We start from the raw sequence: 26,443 nt of genomic DNA on the forward strand, positions 1-26,443 counted from the left end.
TAGACTCACTGCATGAGCTGTAAGATTCTAGCAGGACATGCAGAGTTCTTGTGCTCTGGAGATGCAACCAGTATTACCCAATGCAATAAAAGGGTAATTCAATAGAATAGTCAAATATAGAGGCTGTGATGTCAAATGAACCAGACCTATTAAGCTGATGCATGGTGAAGTGAAACTACCACTGTCAGCACCTTTTCACATTGTGCATCAATTAAAATATTCAGAGCTTTCTACCCATATTGTTAAAGTCTATCTGGCAACTCCTGAGCACCAGTGAAAGTAAATCTCGCTTCAAACCTGGTATAATGAAGAAAATATTAAAGGGGTTTTCAAGATATAACCACCAGTGAAATAACTATTTCTATCAGGGATCTCAGACTGCCTTTCTGGGAATCAAAGCCTTGGCTTTGTATATGGATGACTTGCACTGCTCACAAAGCTAAGGTGCTGCTCATCTATCTCCAAATCCTTACCCAAATCCTTTTTATTCCTGCAACCAAACACTATAACCAAATGCAAAAATTGTCAAGTTTCATCCTCACGTGTTACAAACAAAGGAGTTAATCAAGAAGTTCGTACTCTAGAGAGATGGAGAGCCATGCCCACACTACCTACAAAGGTTTCTTTAATGCTCGGATTGCCAATCTCTGTGTACTGTCTGGTTTACACACACACAATCACAAGTATATCTCTTCTAGACAATGCAGAGAAGAAAGAAATTACCAAACTGACCTGCTTCAAGTGGTGTAACCTGTGAAAATCCATCCATAAAAATCTGTCAGGATCCATTATTCAGAGTCCACTTGTCTACCTCAGTACGAAAACCAGCCACCATTTTCCAACATGACATCTTTCTAAAGAAGTAAGAAAGAAGGCAGATGAGAAGAAAACAGTCTCATTTACCCTCTTCCTCCCTTCTGTTGATAATGTGTTTTGTCAATGCCACGGCTAAAGATGAACACGGACTAAGATACCAGGTATTCTGACTGGGTCCACAAGATATTCTGCTTACAGGGGACCAGGGTAGATAGAGTCTGGCTGCTGAGTGCTGAAAGGTAGAAACACTGTAGAATGAATGCAGCCTCAGTTCTAACTATAACTCTGTCTATGTTGTGAGGGTGAATTCCTACACTGCCTGAACCTTTTTAAGCAGGTTTCAGTATGGTGACTATAACCCTAGCATACTCCTGAAAAAGCTGGCAGCCCACGGCTTAGACAGAGGAAGTCTCTTCTGGGTAAAGAACTGGCTGGAGGGCCGGGCCCAGAGAGTGGTGGTGAATGGTGCTGCATCCAGTTGGTGGCCAGTCACTAGTGGTGTCCACAAGGAATCAGTGTTGGGCCCAGTCCTGTTTAATACCTTTATTGATGATCTGGATGAGAGGATTGAGCACACCATTAGCAAATTTGCCAAATTGAGGAGGCATGTTGATCTGATGGAAGGCAGGAGGGCTCTGCAGAGGGACCTGGACAAGCTGGAGAGTTGGGCTGATTCCAGCGGGATGAGGTTCAACAAGGCCAAGTGCCAGGTCCTCCACTCTGGCCACAACAACCCCCTGCAGTGCTACAGGCTGGGGACAGAGTGTCTGGAGACCAGCCAGGCAGAAAGTGACCTGGGAGTTTGGACTGACAGGAAGCTGAACATGAGCCAGCAGTGTGCCCAGGTGGCCAAGAAGGCCAATGGCATCCTGGCCTGGATCAGGAACAGTGTGGACAAGAGGACCAGAGAAGTGATTCTTCCCCAGTACTCAGCGCTGGTGAGGCCACACCTGGAGTCCTGTGTCCAGTTCTGGGCCCCTCAGTTCAGGAAGGATTTTGAGGTACTGGAGCAGGTCCAGAGAAGAGCAACAAGGCTGGTGAAGGGACTTGAACACAAGTCTTATGAGGAGAGGCTGAGGGAGCTGGGCTTGTTCAGCCTGGAGAAGAGGAGGCTCAGGGGAGACCTCATCACTCTCTACAGTTGGCTGAAAGGAGGTTGTAGCCGGGTGGGGGTTGGTCTCTTCTCCCAAGCAACTATCAGTAAGACAAGAGCTCTGCCAGGGGAGGTATAGGTTAGATATTAGGAAGAAATTATTTACAGAGAGAATAAGCAGACATTGGAATGGGCTGCCCAAGGAAGTGGTGGTGGATTCTCCATCCCTGGAGGTTTTTAAGATGAGACTGGATGTGGCACTCAGTGCCATGGTCTAGTAACCACAGTGGTGTTGGATCAAGTGTTGGACTTGATGATCTCGGAGGTCTTTTCCAACCCAGCTGATTCTATGATTCTACTATTTGATTCTATGGAATGAAGGGACCGAGACAAAGACATGCACCCTTTTACTGTGTGCTGTAAAGGATGCTTCTCAGCTCATACCTCTACAGCACATCTCTGTAAAGTAGGCTGATTTGCATAAATGCAGTCACTACCATGAACCATCATCAAAGAAAGAAGCACAAATATATCACAGCATTTTTTCTTGCAGACAGCTGGAGTGAGTTAGCAAGGTCAACAGGAAGCAGTAGATGAGGTTTTAATGAGTGATACATCTCCTGCTTCTGAGAGGAAATTTTTGCATGAGAGAAGTAAAACCAAAACCAGCACAGAGGGAAGAAAACCACAGCTTTCAGCCCTCTGAGTGAAGTCTCTGCTGTCTCAGCAAATGAGCAATGTAAGACAGCAGACAACACTGGTATGCAGACAATTTGAGAGTGGAAAAGAATTACAAAACTTATCCTGCTCCAAACTCATCTAATAAAAGTGTATAACACTCAGGGGGAAAACCTGAAGTTGATATCAGTCTAAGAGAGTTCAAATGATGCAAGACTTTGGAAAAGAATCCTTGTCTCATTGATTAGTTTGACACTACAAAGTCTGAAATAAATTGCTTAGTTAAGAGAAGAAACAGAGAAGACCTGAAAGAGGGGAACTGATTAAATGGAGAAGTTGATCTCTGAACTAGATTTGTTATGGATTAATTTCTTTGTTTTACACAGGAAAATCTCTATAGAGTCAAATGTGTCAGCTTAGAAAACAAGATGACTTAGAAAAGAGGGCAACTTAGAAAATGGGGTGTTTCCTATACCTAAGCTTAAATAAAATAGTAAAAGGAAGATAATCTTTCTACTTCATTTGTAAAAAGATTTTTCAAATCTATAAAAGAACCACAGAAAATCTTTGGAGTAAGAATAGCAGAGGCAAGAGTTTCAACAAAGTCAGACAACCAAAATTTTCCTGGTTGGGAAGTTTTTATGTTGCTTATCTTCATCAACCATGAGGACTGGATTAGCCATTGCAAAGTAGCTGCAGAGTCACTTGTGGAGCAAGATCGTGGTTTCTAAATATGTTTCCTGGTCTTTAACAAGAGGTGTTATGAAGGGACAATGTTTCAATAGGTTTCAGGTTACTTCTAAGTCTGATTTTTTTTTCCCCTTAGAGAAAAACAAATAAAAAAAGAGGCAAAAAGTTCAGCTTCTATATCAAACATGATCTAAGTATTTTAAATTGCATTTTCCAGCAAGAAGCCAGTAGATAAGTGGTAATCTCTTTTGCGTACGTGTTGTAACGAGCATCAAGAATTTGAAAACCTGAATTTGATCTGAAAAAATGTAGAGTTGCTAATATTACAGTTCTAAGAAAATGATCGTATATTTTTTGTTTGATTGTTGGGCTGATCAAAACCAGATCACTGCATTTTATGTTATCTTTATATCTACTCTTTTTTTCATCTAAAGTCCACTACTGCTCGCCACTCCCAGCATTTGAGGACAGTTTCTTGCTTTAGGAAGTAACTGTAGCAGTTTAGTAATAAATGGATTGTATCTCCTGAACCGGTTAAATCAAATCTGCAGCTTCAAGACTTCAGCAGGTTTGAAATTAATATAAATTTAACCCACCAAATATCTCGTAGCCTGCCTTGTCATCTCTGTTGCTTTCTACCAGTATCTTAGCATTAAAAAACTTACTCCTATGGTTCACTGGACTAGAAAAACAGCTTGCTCTCACTTGACTTTCTAACCAGTTTCTAAATTTCTGATTGATGTTTTAAAGTTATTTCTCAGAGGCCACTCAGATTTTTATGTGCTCTCAGCTTGGTACTTTAGCCCAAATATACTTCCACCGTTTCAAACCATTAAAAATGGCTTTATACATTTCTACAACACAGGACTTCATTTGTCCTACTCTGTAAATGGAGGCAAAGATTGCGTCCTACTGCTTTAGTTTGCCTAGAGTAATCTCTGTCTACTGCTGACATTCAAGTCTCAGGAAACGGATTATTCAGAAAGTGACTCACACCAGCAAGGCTGCACATCTGTCCAGGACATCTGGATCCCAAGTGACCTGATCAGAGCAGTACCTCCACCTGCCTTCAGGACACCCAGAAGTCCTGAACAAATGGCCACGACCCAAGTGCCCAGTTTTGTCCAGGAGTGTAATGGCTATCCATACAGTGTGCTCACAGCATGCTTGATCCTGTGCCACCAAAGCAGAACTGCAGAAGCTCTGGGTCACAGGGCTCCAAAGTCACAGCAAACAGTTGCATGGCTGGGGATGTTTCAGTCCTTTTACATAAGTTTCAGCTTTTCACATTTGGGAAAGTGGGAAAGGAAGAAGGAAGGGGGAAAGCACGGAGAAATGTTGGGGGGAAGTCATATTTTTTAATACTTTTTTACTTAATACTTAGTGGAGAATAAAAGAATAATAGATATATCTAAAATACAGTAAAAGACATCTCCACGATTTATGACAGCCAGCACACTTCACAATGTGTGTTTCAGTTCAAGTTCAAACCAAATGCCAGATTTGGATCTTTTCTGAAGTTCTGTGTGACAGGGCATTTCCCTTGCAGCATGGGGTATGCCTTCTAAGATCGTCTGAACATATTAGCTGCTGCCATTTAAGTTTCAAAGTTCTGCTCTTGCTTTGTCTGTAGTACATATTATAGTCTGATGAGGACTGAAATGTTTTAATTCAAGCTGATGAAGCTGTATAGCATATCTGAGTGAAATTTAATTGCCTGTAAAATACAGGTCAGTTTAGATGATCTAATGGTCCCTTTTGGCCTTAAACTGTACAATATCTCTCAAACAAACTGTTAAAATGTTGCTGTGTCTGGTAATCACAAAGATAACTAGAGCTTTTGTAAATGCCCTCTAATTTAAAGGGTACCCTTTATAGTCTGTGTACAAGCTCTAATTAGCTATTTTAATAATTCTTCTGAATGTGATAAGTGGTTTACACAACCTGGAGTTTAACAGTTACTGGTACAGTAGAGCTCAGATCTATACAACTAAACTCTCTTGTCCTCCACAGCTGAGGCCACATCTCTCAGAGCAGTATAATGTTTCCCAGCACTCAAAAACTCAGATGTTCTCCCAGGCACTGTCTGGGTGATGAGCAACTGTCCCAATAAATTTGCAGTAAGAACTATATTAAGAAAACTAACTGTAAGAATGATTTCACAGGCCTGTGTCCCCTGCTCTGTTTAGTTTTAAAAGCACACATTTTTTTAAAACTTAGATGTAATTTGCATTAATGTATTTATTGTAGTTTGGCAGGTGCCTGGAGGAACAGCAAGAAAGAAGGAAGAAAGGCTCAGAAACAAAGTACTGCTTATCAAATTCTAGGAAGTTGTTGAAACAATGACATATCTGTTGGCTTTTGTATCATTAGTTTATGATTTTTGCCTATACAAACTTATATTCAAAGCCAGCAAGCACAGCTTCATTTGAAAGGAGTTTTGTTCCTCCCAGATGCAAGTAACACCCAGCATTTCCCTGAGGGCTCTGATGAGGCCAGACCTACCAGGGGTCCCAGCAGGGTAAGGTGGGTACATGAGTAAGATGGACATGGCTTTTAACTACCTCTTTCTACAGAACACTTTACTTCAGCTGCTAAATTAGCATATATTAAGAAGTATGTTTGATCGATGTGGGGCTCTGGTCACAGGGTTCTTGTAGGAAAGCAATGTAAATACCTGAACTCCACCAGTCTACCAGTTCACTTGCGTGTAACAAAGGGTGTGCAACTTTGAATCAAGGCTTTTTTTTGACAAGCCAGTGCCTGCTTTTGAGTCATGCTGACCTACTCTTAACTGTTGTCCTGGAACAAGGCACTCTGCCTTTTTCAGCATCTGCTTTCTGTATGTCTTGTGACGCAGTAACGCTGTTCAACCATTAGTGACACAGTTTCGTAGGAAAGCAATATTTGGCTAATGAGATATTTTCCTCACTTAGGTTAATCTAAAAGTAAATTAAGCAGTACCAAGGTATAGACCCAGGCATTTTGACTCCCAGCTGCCAGCGTTTTTAGGTCATTAAAACAGTCCCTAATACCTACTGTTGTGCAATTATCAGAATTTATTTCTAATGGCTTACTGAATCTACTTTTTTCTGTACACGCTATAACTAAAAAAATGTGCAATATATAATAAAAACATTTTACATTATTATATATAAATAATATGTAATAACAATTTATATTGTTATATATAAAATATATAGTAATAATAATAATAATAATAAACTTAAGTAAACTTTCAGTCTAGAATTGCCATCTAGGCTGGCCATAAAATTGCTCAGTCAACTTATAGGTGCTAAAAATTTACTTTTCATGCTTAGAGTTAGGTGCAACTAATTATAACCTTAATTGCATGTTTTTTCATGTTTATATATTTCATGAGGGGTTTTCTGGGGGGTTGTTACATTGGAAATTAAATTTCACTAGACAAATTATCTCTCTCACTTCAGAATAGCTGTCTTCCTTCACAACTGTGGGACGAATATGACCAAAACCATGTTTATCAGGTATTCAACAGATGTCGCACACAGTTTTTTGTTGTCACACTAACACTGTCTAGGTGGAGGGACTCTTGAGCACCAATCTGTTTGCAAAAGTTATAGCCAGACCTTGGTTGGTGCCTTCCTGCTGAAATAGCAGTGTGAAGGAAGCTGTATTTATGTCTTCAGCATCATGTGAACCTCTCTGAAACCATACAGCAAAGCTCTCTTGTGCAAATTAAGCACACTGGGCTGCAGGTTTGACAGATTTTTCTGCATATCAAGTCTTCTGGGATTGTAGATTTCTTTATCCAGGTCTTCAGAGCATGCCAGAGAGGCTGGTAACTTTAGTTACCAATTCATGGGTACTGAAGCCAATGTAGCAGTTGATCTAAATACATAAATATGTCACCTTGTTCATAGTAGCTTTTCCCCCTTTCATCAGCTTAAGTATTTCTGACGTAACTTCTTCATGCTGCTCGAGTTACTTGTCTTCTTATTCCAGGACCTTAGAAAGACTTGAGAATAGCCACAGGGCAAGTTCCATTATAAATTTTAATTAAAATATTTGTTGGTGTAAAAATCTGTGATACAAACAAATAGAAACAAGCAGTCATTTCAGATATGAATATTCTGAAATATATTTTTGAAATACCTTTTTTTGTATCTGTAGTAGTAATAGCACTGGCTCATTAGATGTAGAGAATGCTCTATTCATATGCTCCTTAGTATTCAAAACAAGATTTACAACCTATCACCATTACAAGATATCTTTTCAAATTATTTTAAAAAATGTTTTTATTATTAATTTTCATGATTAATTATTTCCATGAAGAACAGTCCTTGAAAAACAAAAAATTCTAGCCCTTTGAAATGACTAGGTTGCAGCTGAGTCACAAATTGTTTCCATGAGTTAACTAGATTAATCATTCTGCCTATAGTAATGCTTCATATTTATTTTATCCAGAACTTTAATCCACTTTTCATTGTATATAAACCTGTGGCTACTGTGCTTTGGGAAAATAAGCTATCCCTATCACTAGAGATGCATATCTTTAAAAAGAAGAAACTTTTATATTCTGCTCTAAAATCTGTAAACAAGAAAGTCTCCTGTTGGCAAATCTAGCTATCGTATTTCAGTTTTGAACTTTTCTAGTAAAAGGCAAGGCTTAAACTGACTGAAATTAAAGGAAAATTTAAATAGCCAAGAATATCTAGCTGTACAGTGAATTTTAATATAATATTTTAAAAGTGTATTCATTTCCGGGGAACTGAGAATTTATTGGTTTTCAAATATATGATGATGGTATGATATAACACAAAATATAAACACCAGAGGATTTTTCACTTTTTAAAAATTTATCTTAGTAGCTTAAATTCACTTTTTAACCTTGGAAATGGTTTGTTGTAGAAATCCCTCAGACAACAGCAGAAAGTGGCAAGTGCTGAGTGTAAGCTAAAACACACCGTGAAATTTGTGTTCCTGCAATTGCTTGTATCCATACATTTGGCACAAGTTTGGGGTGCTGTTTTAGTGGCAGTCTTGGGAAGCATGAGGAGGTTTTGAAATTTAAGAAGCATAGAAATGGATTTTAGCATCATGAGGAAAAAGGAAAAGAGTTGCAAACATTTTCTTGTAGCAAGCATGGAACTTCTTTTAAATTCCAGATGTGGTTTTATATTAGTGTCTCTTGAGAAAGCAGCCTTTCAAAATCAGCCTTGAAAACATAGTTATGGTTGTCATATCCCAAGGTAAATAACAAGCTTGTTGGCTGTATCATCTTGGAAAGCAAGTTTTATTTGTTTGTGCAGCTAGAACTCCCAGTCCTTGCATTATTTAGAGAATTCTTCCAAACGAAGATAACTCCTATAATAACCTTGTGGTTGCAAGGAATTGGATGGAGAATGAGAAGTGGCAACAAAGGCTTCAAATAAGGTAGCAGTGAATGAATTGGCAAGGAGAGAAATAGTGACAACATGAAAGTCATGAAAATGCCAAGTAATTGAAAGAATGATAATATGATGCAAAATTTCTGCTTTTTTCTTTTTAATCTCATATAGGTGAAAGTATTGTAATTTTTATCTGAAGCAGGAAATCTCAAATTAGAAATATATAGATATATATGTAGGTTATGGAAGCTAAATATTACTTCTTTAAGAAATGCCTTAAATACTCAAGGGAAAAATAGACATTGCCTGGACAAGTAAATGGTTCATAAATACTTTGTCATGTACTTTGACTAAATAGCACAGAAAAAAACATGGAAGGGTGTTTCTTACTTTTGAGTTGGAAGAGAACAAATTTCCTCCTGTAGGAAAAATATGGCACATCTTATCCCACTGGAGCACACTAATTGCTTTCAGGGAGTGAGACACCAGAGATATTCTGTCCCATCGCACTCAGTGTTTTATAGAAACAATGTGGGAAACAAGTTTCTCACTCCAAGAGTCTCCATTTGTTCAAATACCTTCCCTGAACATGCAAATTCTTTTCAAAACAAAATACTTCCCAAATGTTACACCTCACACACACACACACACACACACACATGCACAAAGAAAAACAAAACAAAAAAAGCAAAACCAAAACAAACAAACAAACAAACAAAACACCAAAAAATACCCAAACCAAAGCAATCCTTTTTTAAAGTTTACCCTGTGCCTCAGCCACTGTTCTTTTGTTGCTAGTGGGAAATAATGAATAAATACAAAGTCCCTTGAAAAAAAAAATCAGAAAACTAAGGAAAGGCAAGGATCTTACCCACTATGCCCTTGTCCATGTTATGAAGTTTAGGATTTAACATCCACTTACCCTCAAAGCTCACTTTCAAAACCTCAGATCGTAAGTGGCATTGTGTTGATTTTTATCTCCTATACTGATGGTTGGGAGTTTACAACCAACTTTTCTTCTACCTTAAGGAAACATCTCCTTGGACCTCAGCCACTACCTTTCTGCAGTTACCTCATAAGCCATAAAATCTAACCAAGTGAAAAAGTGGCCACGCATTTCAAACTAAGCTTCTCATTTGAAAAATGGACCTCTGAGAAAGTAACCAATGAGTGATAATGGTGTGGTAACTCAACATTAATCATGCTGCAAAGCTCTGGATGAATTCTGCTCCCAAAGGGCTGAAATCCTTTTAGAAAATCAGATTTTCAGAGCAGGCAGACATTATCTTTAAGGTCATGTCCTCTGCCCTCTACTGACATTCTACTTAAATCAATATGTGGCCTCTTACCTAAAGTTACTGTTCCACACATATTTTGGATTTTAGCAACTGTGTGATTTGCTCCGACAAGCATACTGATGTCTTTGCCATTAGATAAGTTAGGACACTGACCTCAAAACCATGTGAAAATAACCTCCAAAGAGAAGACATTAACCTGCCTCTAACCCACAAGCAGCTCAAGTGTACATTACAGACTAATTCTTCTCTGAAGCCTTTATGAAAGAGCAGCTGCCACAGGGCATCATATTTTGTTCATTCAAAGAAGGATGTAATGCTTTGGAGAGACCATCAAAGCTCACTGGAGAGTAGGTAGCCCCTCAGTTGAATATCATAGTTGTTGCTAAGGTGAATTATTGCAAAACAATCTATTGAAAGTATTGTCCTAATGTTATAGGTAGTTCAATGGCTATTTTCAAGAAATAGATTTCCTCAAACCAGTATGTTACACTAAAGGTCGTCCTTCAAGTTCCAGAACCCACAGCAGGCCAGCAAAAAACAATTTTGCCTGGTCTCTTATGGGGGCTGTTTGTGTCTAATTTCATTCTAAATAAAGATTATAAAGCTAAAAACTCCACACATTGTTCCACTAGAAGTTCACAAGTGAAAAGGAGATCCCAAAGAAAATCTAAAAAGGGACAAAGGAAAGAGAAGCAGAAGAAAGAGGGAAATTATAATAAAATCAAACATATGCTCAGTGTAAGTGAAGTCTTTGCATAGTGAGTGAATATCTGTGAATATTTCTTGACTTTGTTGTGAAAGATATGTCAGTAATCAATGCTGACAGCTGCCTTGTACTAAGAAGCTGAATGAAGTTGCACTTCCTTGATAAATTTATTGTCAATGAGTTGCACCAAACTTCAGTGTTGCCTTTTTTATTTGTCATTTATTATCACCATTAAATAGCAGTTTCGCACTGCTACAGTCAGCTGCTTGGTCAGACACCTGAACCTATCGTTCCTATGATAAAGCAGCTGCCAAGCACAAAAGAAAGGGTTTGCTTTGGTCCTATTCTAATTTTAAACACATCACCGAAGCATTGATAACCAAGCTTATTAGGAACCAGTCTGCCCACCAGGGAAAATTTCCACCTGAATTTGATAAAAATATGCAATACAGTTTAGACTTTTATATTTTAAAGTACAACGTGATGGGTGTTTTTCTTTCCCTTTTAAAGGATGAATTCCAATTTATCATAAAACAGAGGTGGTTGAACAAATTTGAATGGTTCTAGAAGCACAGTACAGCATTTTGTTGCTAAAAGTGTTCTGGTAAATGTGCAGAAAGGTGGGTGGTGATGTTAAGAAAAAAATAGCAAGGTTCAAATAGCACAGATCTTGAATATGGGCTTTGTAAAATAAAAATATATTTCATTTGAGTGAGCTGAATTATTTCCAAATAATAGCATTCTCAATGGTAATGGCTTTACTACTATGTAGTTTGGACTTTCAAAAATAACAGGCAATGGTCACTAATAAGGCATCTATTTTATTGAGATAAGGAAATTATTTTATTGAGATAAGTCAAATATTAAAACAGGAAGTAAAAAAAGAAAGTTTCACTTTCACATAATATGTTTCAAGGTCACTTTCAGATACCTTTTCCAGCCATCTTCACTTTCTACTGTTAGCAAAGTTTTCATATTCAAAGCCTGCTAGGGGAGACCTTATCACTCTATACAACTACCAGAAAGGAGGGGGTAGTGAGGTGGGAGTCGGTTTCTTCTCCCAAGTAACAAGAGACAGGACAAGAGGAAATGGCCTCAAGTTGCACCAGGGGAGATTTACACTGAATGTAAGAAAAATTTCTTCATGGAAAGTGTTATCAAGCGCTGCAACAGGCTTCCCAGGGAAGTGGTGGAGTCACTGTCCGTGGTGGTATTTAAAAGACATGCAGATGTAGCATTTAGGAACATGGTCTAGTGAGGGACTTGGCGATGCAGGCTAATGATTGGACTCGATCTTAGAGGTCTTTTCCAGTCGTAAAGATTCTGATTCTAGATACAGTATATGCACAGGAGTTCAAAGCTCCCTGTGTTATCAGTCTTGCAAACAGTGCTCACACTCAGAAGTTTCTCCAATATCTGGGAATTTTCCTAAAGATATTAAAATTGACAAATATGCTTCCAACTCTTAAATGTAAAAATGCAACAGATTTCTTGGAATCTCAGATACTCATTCTCTGTAGCATCCCAACAGTTCACATGCACATTTCAAAACAATATAAACAATTAACAAAATTACTTGTTTTTTTAAAAAAGCTGAGCAGCAGGGGTTTTTTCCCCTCTATGTAACCATGATAATTTCTGTGTTTCTGAAGATTAAGGTCAGTTATTGTAGGATCACTAATGTCTGACCTTCTGTATCTCAAAAAACATTATATTTCACCCAGACACCCACAGACCAAACCCAAGAACATTTAGCCATTTAAATCCTGTACTCTGATTTTTTTGAGCCTTTAGAGAAAAATAGGTACCCCATCAACTCAGTACTTCTCTTTTAGGGAGTTTGCTCTCACTGTCAGATATTTTTACAGCTGTTCTTTATTTCTAATTCAATTCTATCTGACTGATGCTTCCAGTCACTGGTTACCACTGGAAATGTCTTTCACCAGCCACCTGTAGAGGCCATTAACATCCAGCTGTTCTTCTTCAGTGATATTGCTGAGAATGAGGAAAGCTCTTCTTCAAGGTACAGATTACACTTTTGGCTCCTTTCCAGGTGACATCCAGTCCTACAGTGCCAATATCCTCAGTACCTCTGACCAGTGCACACATCCTCTCACAAAAAAAATCTCACTAGATTGCTGAACTATTAAAAAAAGTCTGCTGAAGAGTTTATTTCTCTCTCTTGACCATTAAGGGAAATCTGAGTGGTCTAATGTCAAAACCAAATGTCTGTGAAATATTCCCTACCCCTCTTTTAGAACATGCAGAGAAGCCCGTATCTTCTCCAGCACCATGTTAAAGAACAGCAGAGTTGTTGTGTTTGGTCAGATAATTTAAGAAAGCTGATTAACATGTTGCTTCATTTTGTACTGTGGTAATTTTTAATTGAATTAAATATGCCAATAAATTATGTGGGTATAGATTTTTTCATGCCACTTATTTTCCTGTGAAATTTATAAATTTCAGGTTTACTTATTTCAGTTTCAGGTTGCTTCAGAAATATGTATCACAAGATAGTTTTATCTGGCAATAATTGAAGGATGATTAGACATTTGCACTGGAAAATCAATAAATATATTTCATGGAAATACAGTTACAAATATGGTCAGTCAGAGGACCAAATTTTTGAATATACGTCCCATGACAATGTTAAGTGTAGCAACTTAAGTTTTAGAGCAATTGTATCAGGCTATTTTGCAAACAAAACAAGGCAACTCTGGCAATCTCTTGAGTCCATGTTAGTTCTGTTTTGCACTGTGAAAGGACTGTAATGTATTTTTTTTAAATGAAAATATGGCTTTGACAGCACAGTTTTCTTGAGGATGTGAATTTGACAGCAAATCCCTTGGCTGTGAGAGGCCTTGCTTGTAGTAAGTCACCTCCTGACAACTCCTAAATCACAGGCTGAAATGAATATGAATAAATTATATAAAATGCTTCTGTCCTAAAGCTGGGTGCATTTTGCCTTTTATTCCTTCAGTTTCATGTTCTTTTAGTTCCTTTCTCTTCTGCCATCTTTCACTTTTCTTAAGTCTTTTGCTTTGTTTCTTTGAAGAAAAACCTGCAGTTCTTAGAATGGAAAGGCAGTTTTGCAGCTTTTTTTTTTCCTTTTTACCATTTAAACACTTTTTTGTCTCCAGAAAGATTTGAGACATGACTAAGAACTTTGACTAATTAAGTTTTACTTCACCTCTGGTCACTCCCAGCTGTCCTGTCTACCTCCTTTCTAATGCTTCTGGTTATAATCATGTGTGCTATCTATTTCTTTTCCTGAATAAGTCTTTACTTTTATTAACTATCTATTCTTCTTTTCTAGAGTGTGTTTGAATTTACTATCCCTCTTCAAGCTTTTTTTTTTTTTTCTTCAGAAGTTGTGTTCTCTGGTTCAGCTGTACTGGTAAGACTTCAATCATGATCCCAGGTGTTTGGCTCTGAAATCCTCTGGGATGGGATGCCTCCTGGCTGGAAGATAGTTTAGAAAGTCTCAAAACTCTGTTCACTTGAACTCACTCAGCAGAATAAGTGTGAAGGATGAAGTAACAGTCAAGGGACTCTTGCCTAGGTTTTGGGAGACTGAAAAGTACATCCCACCATCACTGCCCCAACATCCCCTTCTTTCTCACCCCACTCCCTGGTCCCCAAAACTGCTATAGTCAATTTTCTATAGTGCAGGCAGAGAATTTTTTACTGTTTCATATCCTAACTTCCATAAAATACTGAATTATTCCTCATTCTTACCAATTTGGCACTTTGAATGGGATGCAATTATTGTTGATGGGTATGTAAAGTTTCATGCCAATGACTCATATGAGACAGCAGCCTAATTCAGCAGGCTAGTAGGCTGAACCAGTAGGAAAGGTTGCAATTGCAGCTGTTTCTCAGTACTCTTAAGACCATATCTTTTTGCTTTGAGTAAAGTAAGTTTTAAGCAGTTCTATTCAGGACTTTTTCAAATACTGTAGTTCCACTGAAGGACTCTTCATTTAAATTAATTTATGGTTAAAAAATGATTCTGTCATTTTAAAGCATGTTAATTCAATACAATTTAGCTGAGAAGTATCTCCTGATTCAAAAGAACTTCCTTCTGACACTAGTTTAAAGCAAGAGAAATTAAAAATAAAATATTGAAACAACATTCTCTTTGAAATTATTTGTTATAAAAGCCTAGATTATTTTCATTAAAGTGTTCAGACTTTAATTTTATTGTGATTTGTGGCAGGAAAATTTTTTAAATCTCAAAAATACCCACAGTGACAGATGCAACTTCTGCCCTTTTGATGAGTTTGTTATATATGGTATAACAATGAATCTTTTGGTTTTGCTACTATACAGCTGCATTTGTATCCATTTGATTCTACACCATGACAATGCATATTAATTTGCTTTCCCCACTTGTCATCCTCATGATCATTTACCTTACATTTATCCTGGTTTATTGCATGAAAGTAATTGAGTACTTTAATAATGGAATAAATTATACACTACAACTCCAGTTTTAAATGCCTATTTCATTAACATTTTATAATTTTATTTTCTGCATAAGATCTACCATATAACTCCCCGTTGCTCAAATAAATTATTTTACAACTTTATTCAGTATTTGGTGATTATATTAAATTTATTCCGCAGCTCATACGCTACATCATAATAAATATACCTCAGCCAGGTGTTGCAGATTTCATTTGCTAAACCATTAAAAGCTCACAAATGAATGTACATGAGAAAATTACCTTCTGAAATAGATTTATTAATATTTTGTGTCTGTAACTAAAACAACCTGCCAAGAATTGAAAAGGGCATGGATGAATAGGTAATATCAGCGTTCCCATTCCTCATACATAAATTTTAACACCGAGTACTTAACACCGGGTTCTCACAATTACAGTACACTTGATTTATTCTATTGTGTTTGCATGGCCAGATTTGGTAGTGCAGTCATTGGGGACTACAGGGGTGGCTTCTGTGCGACACTGCCTCAAGTTTCCCCCATGTCCAACAGAGCCAATGGCAGCCGGGTCCAAGATGGACACGCCGCTGGTCAGGGCCAAGCCAGTCAGAAATTGTGGTAGCACCTCTGTGATACCATGTTTAAGAAGGGGGAAAAAAGGTATTGTGCAGAAGAAATTATGCTCAGAGAAGAGCAGAGTGAGAATATGTGAGAGGAACAACTCTGCAGACACCAAGGCCACTGGAGAAGGAGGGGGAGGAAGTGGTCCAGCTGCTGGAGCAGAGATTCCCCTGCAGCCCCTGGTGAGGCAGCTGTGCCCATACAACCCACAGAGGTCAATAGGAGTGCAGAGATCCACCTGCAGCCCATGGAGGAGACCCACACTGGAGCAGGTGGATGCACAAAAGAAGGACATGACCCCATAGGAAGCCCATGCTGAAGAAGGGTCCTGCCAGGAGCTGTGGTACTGTGGAGAGAAGAGACCATGCTAGAGCAGGTTTCCTGGTGGGATCTGTGACCCTGTGGGGAACCCATGCTGGAGCTGGCTGTTGTTGCAGGGTTGCATCCTGTCAAAATGGACCCATGTTGGAGAACTTTGTGAAGAACTGTGGAAAGGATTCACACTGGAGAAGTTTGTGGAGGACTGTCTTCCACGGGAGGGACCCCACTTCCCTGGGGGATCTTCTCCCTCTGACCAGCAACAGAAACAACACATGATGAACTGATCATAACCCCCATTCTCCATCTCCCTATGCTACTGGAGGGGAGGAGGTAGAGCCTGGGAAGGAGGGAGGGGTGGTGGGAAGGTGTTTTTTTAAGATTTAATTCTTATTATCCTGTTCTGCTTTTAATTGTAATAAATTGAATTAATTTCCCCAAGTTGAGTCTGTTTTGCCCATGATGCTAATCAGTGAGTCATATCTCCCTCTGTCCTTACCTCAAGTCATGAGACTTTTGTTATATTTTTCTGTGCCCTGAACAGCTGCAGAGACGAGTGAGGAGTGGTAGAGTGTCTTTGGTGGGTACCTGTAATCCACCCAGAGTTAAATTACCATGTTTATTTAGCCACATACTGTGTTTCAAGATTTTTCTAATTGCACTCATGTTCTACATGGGGTATACTGGCATATTTCCCTTTTCCATTTTTTTTCTTGTATCCCAGCCAACACCTCTGAAGCCACAGAGACTCTCTCCTGAAATATCTAGCCTTTCCTTCTTGAACCATGCTGTTTACTTGCCTTTGATTTGCTGTCTCCAGGGGTAATAATGCACTGGAGGCCAGAAAAGTGCATAGCCATCTACAAGTAATGTAGGCATCTGGATTCCAGCACAACCACTCACAGAAACTCTGGAGACTGCTTTGGTACCCACAACAGCTGGGCACCCTGGCTGAGCTGCCTTGGAAATGTCACAGTAGCACAGTTTGGATCACTAACTCTCTTATCAGTGAAGCAAGAAGGACTGTACCCTATGGATGGCTGGTCAGCTGAAAGCATGCAGTCTTAGAAATCACAGAATCATAGAATCATCAAAGTTGGAAGAGACCTTTAAGACCACGCAGTCAAACTGTCAATTTAGCACTGCCACTGTAACCCCCAAACCACTAAACCACACTACCCAGCCAGATCCAGATGCCTCTTAAACACCTCTGGGGATGGTGACTCCACCACCTCCCTGAGCAACATATTCCAATGCCTAATCTCTTTCAGTGAAAAGATTTTTTTCTGACATCTCATCTGAACCTCCCCTGGCACAACTGAAGGCCATTTCCTCTCGTCCTTTCAACTTGAGACATGGCAGAAGAAATCAACCCCCACCTGGAATAGGTTTGTCACCCTCTCTGGGAGGGAAAAGGAACTAGATAGATCACCTGATTCATATTATGCCAATAAGGTATTCCATACCAAGTTACATCAGCTCAGATATAAAAGAGACGAGAAGGAAGTAAGGTCTCTCTCTTCTCTTCTGGGTGGCTGCGTGGAATAGTCAGGCCGTTTCTTTGGAGGAGGAGAGCGTTCTCGTGGGGAAGTAGTCTTTATTGTTAGTTTTTCTCTGTGTGTATAGCGTTTATGGTTTTTTTCCTCTCTATGTAAAAATTAAACCACCTTTCTTAGCAGATTCAGTTTTGCAGTTTGGTTTTTTTTTCCCTTTCTCTCTTTCCTCCTCCCCTCTCCTCAGGGGGGAGGTTGGGCTCAGGCCCAGTGGATACCTGGTGTTCAGCCAAGGTAAACAATAACACCACCTCACTTCAATGTCCTTTCAGGTAGTTGTAGAGAGCAATGATGTACCCCCTGAGCCTCCACTTCTCCAGACTAAATATCCCCAGCTCCCTCAGCTGCTCCTCACAAGACTTGTGCTCCAGACCCTCTGCTGCTCTTTTCTGGACAGACTTCAGCACCTCAATGTCCTTTTTAAAATGATGGGCCCAAAACTGAACGTTGTACGTGAGGTTCAGCCTTGTCAGTGCTGAGTACAGAGGGACACTCACTTCCCTAGTCCTGCTGGTCACACTGTTTCTGATACAAGCCAGGTACATGCCATTGGCCCTCTTGGCCATCTGGGCATATTGCTGGCTCATGTTCAGCCAGCTCTCAAACAGCACCCCCAGGTCCTTTTTCCATAGGGCAGCTTTTCAGCTGCTCTTCTCCAAACCTGTAGCATTGCCTGGGGTTGTTGCAACCCAAATGCAGGACCCAGACTTTGCCTTCTTGAAGCCCATAAAATTGGCCTCAGCCCATTGAACCAGCCTGTCAGGGTCTCTCTGTAGAGCCATCCTACCTTCCAGCAGATCAACACTCCCACCTAACTTGGTGTCATCTGCAGGCTTACTGAGAATGCACTCAATCCCCTTATCCAGATCATCAGTAGAGATGTTAAACAGAACTGGCCCCGGTACTGAGCCCTGGGAAATGCCGCTACTGCTCCCCCCACAAACTGGATTGAGTTCCATTCACCACCACTCTCTGGGACCAGCTGTCCAGCCAGGTTTTCACCCTGTGAGGAGTACACCTGTCCACATCATGGGAAGCCAGATTCTCCAGGAGAATGGTGTGGGAGATGGTGTCAAATGCCTTACTGAAGTCTAGAGAGACAACATCCCCAGCCTTTCCCTCATCTAATAACAACTGACTTCAGACGTTAAAATATTTTATTAAATGGGTAAACTGAAACATGGCCTGTCTATGAACTTTTCTTCCCAGTACTATGAAGGTTAAGTAGCTTCAAGTGAATGTACATACTCTATCCTAGAAGCCGATGCATGTTATAGGAGAATGCACTACTTAAGAGAAAAATAAGTTTTACGGTATGAAATTCCAAGTAAGAATTCACAACTATTAATTTAACCCACAGTCTAGAGTAACCTAAACAATTTTTCATATACATCTGTATTGGGTCTTGCTGAGCTGGAGCTCATTTCCCCAGAGTAGCTCTCACAGTGCTGTGCTTTGCATTGGTAGCTAGAAGGGTGTTGGTAACACACCAGTGGTTTGGCTACTGCTGAGCACAGCACCAACACTGTAACATTCCTTCCTCAATTGAGGGCAAGATCCTGGGAGGGGACCCAAGTAGGCCAGCTGACCCAAACTGACCAAAGGGATATTCCAGACCATATGACGTCAGCTCAGATATAAAAGCTGAGGCAAGGAGCAGGATTCATTGTCTCCAATGGCTGCCTGCTGAGGAATTGTTACACGTGCTGAAGCCCTGCTTCTTGGAGATGGCCAACCATCGCTGCTCATGGAAAGTAGAGAATAAACCCTGCTATCTTTTGCTTTGCTTTTGCGCTCACAAGCTTTTACCTCTGCTTTAATAAGCTGCCTTATCCCAACCCATGAATTGTTTTTCATCTTACTCTCTCCCCTGTCCAGCTGGGAAAGGGAGTGATAGAGCGGCTGGATGGGCACTTGGCATCCAGCCAAGGTCAACACACAACATCAGAGGAAATATGGAATGAACTGAAAGTGACTCACTGAAATAGAGGCATTTACTTCTTTGAAAGGACAGTAAGATGAGCTCCTGAACAAAAGTATAGAAAAAGACAGGACACAGGCTACATTCTGGACATAAAGATATGATTGTCTAAATGGCATTTCTCCATTACAAAGTTTCTACTGTTCTTGTAGAATATAATACTTTACTCTCAAAAGAGATAGGACAGTTGGGAGGGAATAAGAGCTAAGAAATAGCTACTGCTATGTTTGAAGGGTATTTTAGCTCATCAAATGTAACCTTTGAGAGAAAGGTAAAGACAGTCTTTATGCTTATCAAGGAAAAAGCTTACATGACATTTCCCAAATCTCCTACTTACCCAACTGTCTAGTTGGCTGCAGCAGCAAGTGCCCAGGAGCAGCAGAGTCAGGATGGCTGCTGTGTCTTGTCTCCCAGAATGTCACATTTTCAACTCTTCCCATTGTTCTTTCTTTTTCCTATTTTTTATATCCATTTGACAGAGATGGGATACATTAATTTTCTACTGGATCTGAAGAGAAAGCCATATCTCTATATTTTGTGTTTCATCAGAGACTTAAAAGTATGGTGAATAGTTTAATAGGTGAGAGAAGATCTGGGGCCTCTTTCTAAAGAAAGTAAAGCTTCAAGGACTGGGCTAGCAAGGTGCTCCTGGAAAGAGTTGGAGAAAGAAGAAAGACAGGGAGTGGTCTGGATCATTTTCTTCTCTGTGTAGACCTGTGTAGGCCACTGTAGTGAAGCACATATTTTTTCATCAAGTTAGGTGAAGAAAGTCTGTGGGTGAAGTTCCTGAAATGAGGGTTTGTCATCAGGGTTCCTATGCCTCTGTCCCTGTTTTCAAGTGGATGTAAGTGTAATTTTTTTGCTCATAAGATCATACAGAAAACAAGAGTTTCTACAATTCTGGGAAAGCGATGTTTTGTGAGCACATTCATACACAAATAAATGATAATTTATAAAAGACTATTAATCTTAATCAGTAAATCCCACAACTTGCACAATCCACAATTAGAAATTATGGTTCCTTGCAGCCTATTATCTTGCTATCATTATTTCTCATTTCCTACTTAACAAACTGGACTTCACGTGCTTCCTGTTGCCATTTATAATCCTAAAATCCATGCTCTGATTTTTGTTGCTTCTAGTCCTTCAAATGTGAAAATTATCAACTTAAAGAAAAAATGCTTATCTGCCAGTGTGGACGGCAGCAGCCAAAGGCCAGCAATTCTGAGTACAGCTATGAGTATATATTGCTGCTGTCCTCTGTTAGTGAAAGCAAGAGTACTTGGCTCTGTAGAATAAATATTTCCTAAACAGGGCTATACTCTGTACACCTAGTAATACTACATGATTTCCATATCTATTTTTTTCATTAGAATGAAAACATCACTTTGTTATAGCTCTGCAACGAACCATTTACACACTACTAGAAATTATTTTCTGTACTTCTTAGGGCACAAAAAATATTTCATTATAAGGAAGCTTGTTATCTATAGGAGATACTTTGCCTGAAAAGCAGGTGTCAGTACAGATTCCTCAGCCTCCCTGGAATCTTGATGTATATACACTTGAAAAGACCAATAGTAATAAGTAGAAATAGAAGTAGAGATATGAAGTAAAGGAGAAAAGTGTCTTATCCATATATACAAGTAAGCATAAGTATTCAGTACTGATTTATATTTAACAAATATTTCATATTTCAAATAGCATGGTTGATTAGAAACATTTTTCTAGATGCAACTTATACTGTAAATAACAGAAGCCTAGAAATTTATGTATCACATAAAATGAACAGCAATACCAGGTCATTTTTACCAGCAGAAAATTTGTTTTTCAGTGTTCCAGGTCAACATTTCTGACTACACAATTTCTTTTCTGTTTCCCAGTATCTATTGAAGTTTGAAGGTCAGAGAATGCTTGACTCATGTACAGTTACCTCAGTATACTTTCTTCTGACCTTTAGGTAACTGATGAATATTTTAAGTAGCCACATAGTTTTTAAGCCTTTCCCATGGCATTTATTCAGGAAAGAATTACTCCTGATGTTCAGCATTTCTGCATTTCAGACTGCCAGTGCTTCAGCTATCATCATTGCTCCAGTTCACTGCTCAGAAAAACGGAGTTGGATGAAGTCTGGAGCTTCAGCTACTCTTGGTTCTTTCAGTTTATGAATTCTTGTGATCATAGGTTTTAACCTTTTTTCAGCAATATCCTCAATTTCCCAGTGTCTGTTCTTCAGGCTTGCTGATCTACCTTGGTGATAAATGTCTGCATTAGAACAGATTCATTTTATTTTCTGAGCCTCACTCCACATGTTTAAAAAGGTCTTAGAGATTTAGGAACTAATAGAGCTAGGCAAATACAGCAAGAAATGTCAATGAATTATTGCTTCAATATTTTGTAATGAATGCTCTTCTGAGTCCAGCAATAGGCCAATGCATGGGTTTCACAGTTGGTAGAGCTAAAGAATCAACAATTTTTAGATGAGTGTTGGAGTCTAACATCAAGACTCACTTTCCATTAAATTCTTACACCACAAATCAGATTTTAAGAGCTCTAAGAATTTAATAGGGAGTTGAAGCACTCCTGTTAGTGTGAATAAGCTAAGGAAGCATCACTCTAAAGATAAGAATAATTGCCTAAAATTCAATAATATATGCTGAGCTAATGGCCTGCTCTGGCCTTACAAATGCTGCTATCACTCTGTCGCTGCCTGTGGCAGTTTGTTTCTTTTTCTGCCAGTCCACTGGGAGCAGCAGGCTCAGCCTGATCAGAAGACCCAGTGCTGACTGGTACCATGCCCTCTGCATGCCTGTCAGTGGCCAGAGTGATGCTACTCCACTTCTCTCCAAAGCTTCTCACAAAAGGTGCCTTGTGGGCTGACTGTGGATCACAGGACCAGGGGACTTGTGAAAATGAATTAAAATGGTGGATGGGTCCATCCTGCATCCTTCAGAGATGGTAGAAGCATGCTGGTTCTACAGAGCAGTTGGCTACACAAACACTCCTCTTTCTTATTCCATTTCTGCTCAAGCAACTTCAAGCAGTACTACAGAAAGCACTTTTTTTTAATAGCAAACATTTAACTTGTTTTAAAATTTACAGGCTATTCAAAAGCCATATGGAAGCTTGACAGGTCTGTGAGTTTATTGCAAACATGATTTATTTATTACCAAATTAGAAGCAGCAGCACCTCGGTAAGCCCTGTAGTCATTTGATCTGCAAGGGTATGTTGTTTAAAGATTTCATAATTAGTTCATTATCTATGAATGGGCTATGGGCTATTTTCCAATTAGTCTATCCATTTTATTCAGGCCTGCACACTAACAATAATAGATCAAAAGAAAATGTATTCCTCTTGCTTCAAGAACTTCTGTATGGTGCTGGTAATTTCCTCTACTCTAAAGTGGTTTATTTCTTTCCTCTTTCTTTACTTCTGGCCTGCCCTGAAACATCAGTCCAATTAGGGTGTCTGAAGACTCAAGTTCCCTTTGGCAGCACAACACTAAAAGGGCTTCTCTTCTCCAAACCAGAAATATTCTCTGTGGCTAAAGATAGATTAAAGGAAAGATGAGGGGGAGAAACTTAAATTCTAAGACCAACAAAATAAAACACCTCTTTATTAGCAACCTTGATCAATATTAGAAGGGTAAAGAAATCAACATTCATTGCTTTTGCCAATAGTTTTTCCATGAGTAAGCCAGTAGGTCTTTTCTTCCTGACAAGGTAATGTATCAGATGTAAATCCAAACCTCAAGAAAATATTTGCTTTAGATGCCAAAAACTGTCACTGTCCAAATGAAATATAAGCAACAGTATAGTTAATTTCTAGTTTAAAAAAATGTGTCCAGGGGAATAAATACATTACTTACCTTCTTAAAAAATTACCGAATTTAAACAGGAGGAATTCTTCACTGGTTTGCTAATGCCCAGAATGTAAATGTCACCATCATTTATTCTACTTATGAATAGACATCCAGTGTTTCATCATATTTCAAACACATTTCTTCTAGTCAGTCTCAATCAGTAAAAGGAATAAGTCACAGTAGTTTGACATAAATTCTTTCCTGGGGTTGCACCTGTAAAAAAAAATTCTTGAATTATTCTGACACTAAGTAGTAACAAACAAAGAAAGTGAAATAAATGATAGTGGAATACTATTTTTATCCAATTGAGAAAATTTCCTCAGAACACTCACTATTGTTTCTTTTTTTTTTTTTTTTTTGCCCACTCAGCTGTCTGATGGGGAAACTGCCCCGTGCTTGAAACACAGGAGGTTTTTAGCCACTGGGAATATAGTTTTCATACTAAAAATTGGATATTCAAACTTTGGATGATTTTGCTACATCTGGGTGAAAGGCTGAAACATCAAAATACACAATTAAATATAACATCTTTCAGTTGCTATGGGTTGTTTGAATGGGCTAGGGGAGCTTTTTTCCTTCAACTTTTCTCCTCATTCTTATTCATATAGGCAAAGAAGGTTTGTTCATATATTCTGTCTTCTCTTAGCACTGGAAGGAGAAATAAAAGTGCTTAAAATATCAGAAAATCCTTTCTCACCACTAATCAAAAAATACAGCATATTTTCTACAGAAGATGAGTACAATGGGATCTGAGAGTACCATAGGTAGGAAATGAAACCAAAAAGACATACTTTGTGTTTGCTTTCTCTACCATTTGAGTACAACAAGCTATTCTGAGTAGGTAAGCTTTCTGCTGAGGTCATGCACGAAATCACATCCATCCAATTGATCCAGTTTGCAGTGTAGCCATGGGAAGCAGAGCTGGAAAGCAGATGCATAAGGATGAGGACAGGGAGATCTGGGAGAAGGATGAGAGATGGAAGAGTAGGGCAAGAATATTTCGAAGTAGTGTTGCAATGCATTGCTTTGTCACAAGAAACTGCAGACTGAAATAACCTCATTTATAAACAGGCTATAGCCTGGTGGTTGGTGCATGCACCAGACAGCTAAGATACTCTCACTGAACTCCGCTCCGCAATTTCCATCAGGAAAGGTTCTACCCTCTCAAATAAACCCTTTAATGGAAAGAAATTAGATGGGGAATGCATCTCTGCATTTGCAGAGATTTATGGCTCTGAGTCATCTCAAGGATTGCTGAACTTACCAATTTCCTCTGCTAAGGCAGCAAGTAGCCTTCCTTCTCTGCAGGAGATAAAAAACCAAAATACACACAACAGGCTGATTTTAAAATTCTGGCAGAAGGCCACGCTGGGCAATCCCACCCCTCATAGTGTGACAGCCTGGCCACATGCCTTACCAGAGGTCAATTCAGCTCTGGTAAATAAAAATGTGATGGTGCAAGGTGATGGAGGGGAGCCCTGTCCTACACAAAGTCTCTCCTGTCTCTGTCTGGGACACACTGCACCCAGGCTGTATCGCTGGTCTCTGTGTATACACACACGTATATACACATATACACATATATATACACACAGCTTTTGGTTCACTTCTGAGTGATGTCAGACTCACACCTCGAGCTGAAACCCTTTGTTTACCTGTGCTTTCTTCTGCTAAGCTGATGCTGTTGCATGAGATAAATTTGATATTTCCAGAAGAAAAGTAGATTTGCCTCCAAAATCATCATCTGTTCCTAATTTCCTTGTTAATTAGATAATAGCTTACAGGCTCAGAAAGGAACAATAGTCTCTCCCTTAGGCAATAACTTTATGACATGCTGCACCCATTCAACCAATTACCTTACTAACATGCTGTGCATTTTATCTTGCCATGAGCTGGAAGCCTTAATTACAATCTTGTGTCTTCCATTGTTTGAGAAAAATTACTAAGTGACATATAAAGACAATTAGATTTTAATCTGTTCTAACTAATCTCTTTCCAAGCATAGTATCACAGAATCCCAGAATATGCTGAGTTGGAAGGGATCCACAAGGATCACCGAGCCCAACTCTTGGCCCTGCATGGGACCATCCCCAAGTGTCACACCATGTGCCTGAGAGTATTGTCCAAATGCTTCTTGAACTCTGTGAGGCTCTATGACTACTTCCCTGAGGAGCCTGTTCCAGAGTCCAACCACCCTCTGGGTGAAGAACCTTTTCCTAATATCCAATCTAAACTTCCCCTGACACAACTTCAGACCATTCCCCCGGATTCCTATAAAACACACCAAGTCTTTTCCTGGGGGGCGGGTAAGGAGAGAGATGCCTTTGATATACTGTTTCAGGGGCTGAAAAGCTGACTAATCAATTGTCATTGCTCAATTTTGTTCTTTGTCTTCAGTTACCTTGTTCACTCCTGCCACACTTAAATACACCCAGTTAAAACTAGAGCTACAAGAATCACTGAAAGTGGACAAAAAGGATAACTCCAAGGCACTGTTTTGTGAAAATACACTTATCAGTTTCTTTGCAGGAGCTGGAAATTGAATTCTGTGGTGGTTTGCTCTGATTTTTCTTGTATTTGGAGAGAGAAGGATGCCCAGCTTTCTATTCACTTTGAGCTTGCCTTATTGGCTTTAGGATCCCATGTGTCCTATTGGTTCAGTGGGACATTTACATACTCCAATGTCACATCACCCTTGTACTGAAGAAATCATCAACCAACCCATTACACCAAAATGGAATAATACCTTTAAAAAACACTTCTCATTTTTCTTTTTGAGTAATTCCTACAAATTCATGTTTATCTTTCTTAACTCACTGCTGAGTGCTGTACTGCTTGATCCCTTGGTTGTCTTTGCGGACAACTAGAATTTTGTCATAGCCCATGATATTAACCTCAAATATGTGAAAATTATGACAATTAAGCCCTCAACAAATAAGCATAACAATCAAGACCATATACAACATAAAGCATTCATGTCCATCAACACTTTCTAAAGCAGTTTCTGTGG

This window comes from Manacus candei, unplaced genomic scaffold (assembly GCF_025592945.1).
Source record: "Manacus candei isolate 608988 ecotype Guabito, Panama unplaced genomic scaffold, ASM2559294v1 h1tg000011l, whole genome shotgun sequence".
Classification (NCBI taxonomy): domain Eukaryota; kingdom Metazoa; phylum Chordata; class Aves; order Passeriformes; family Pipridae; genus Manacus; species Manacus candei.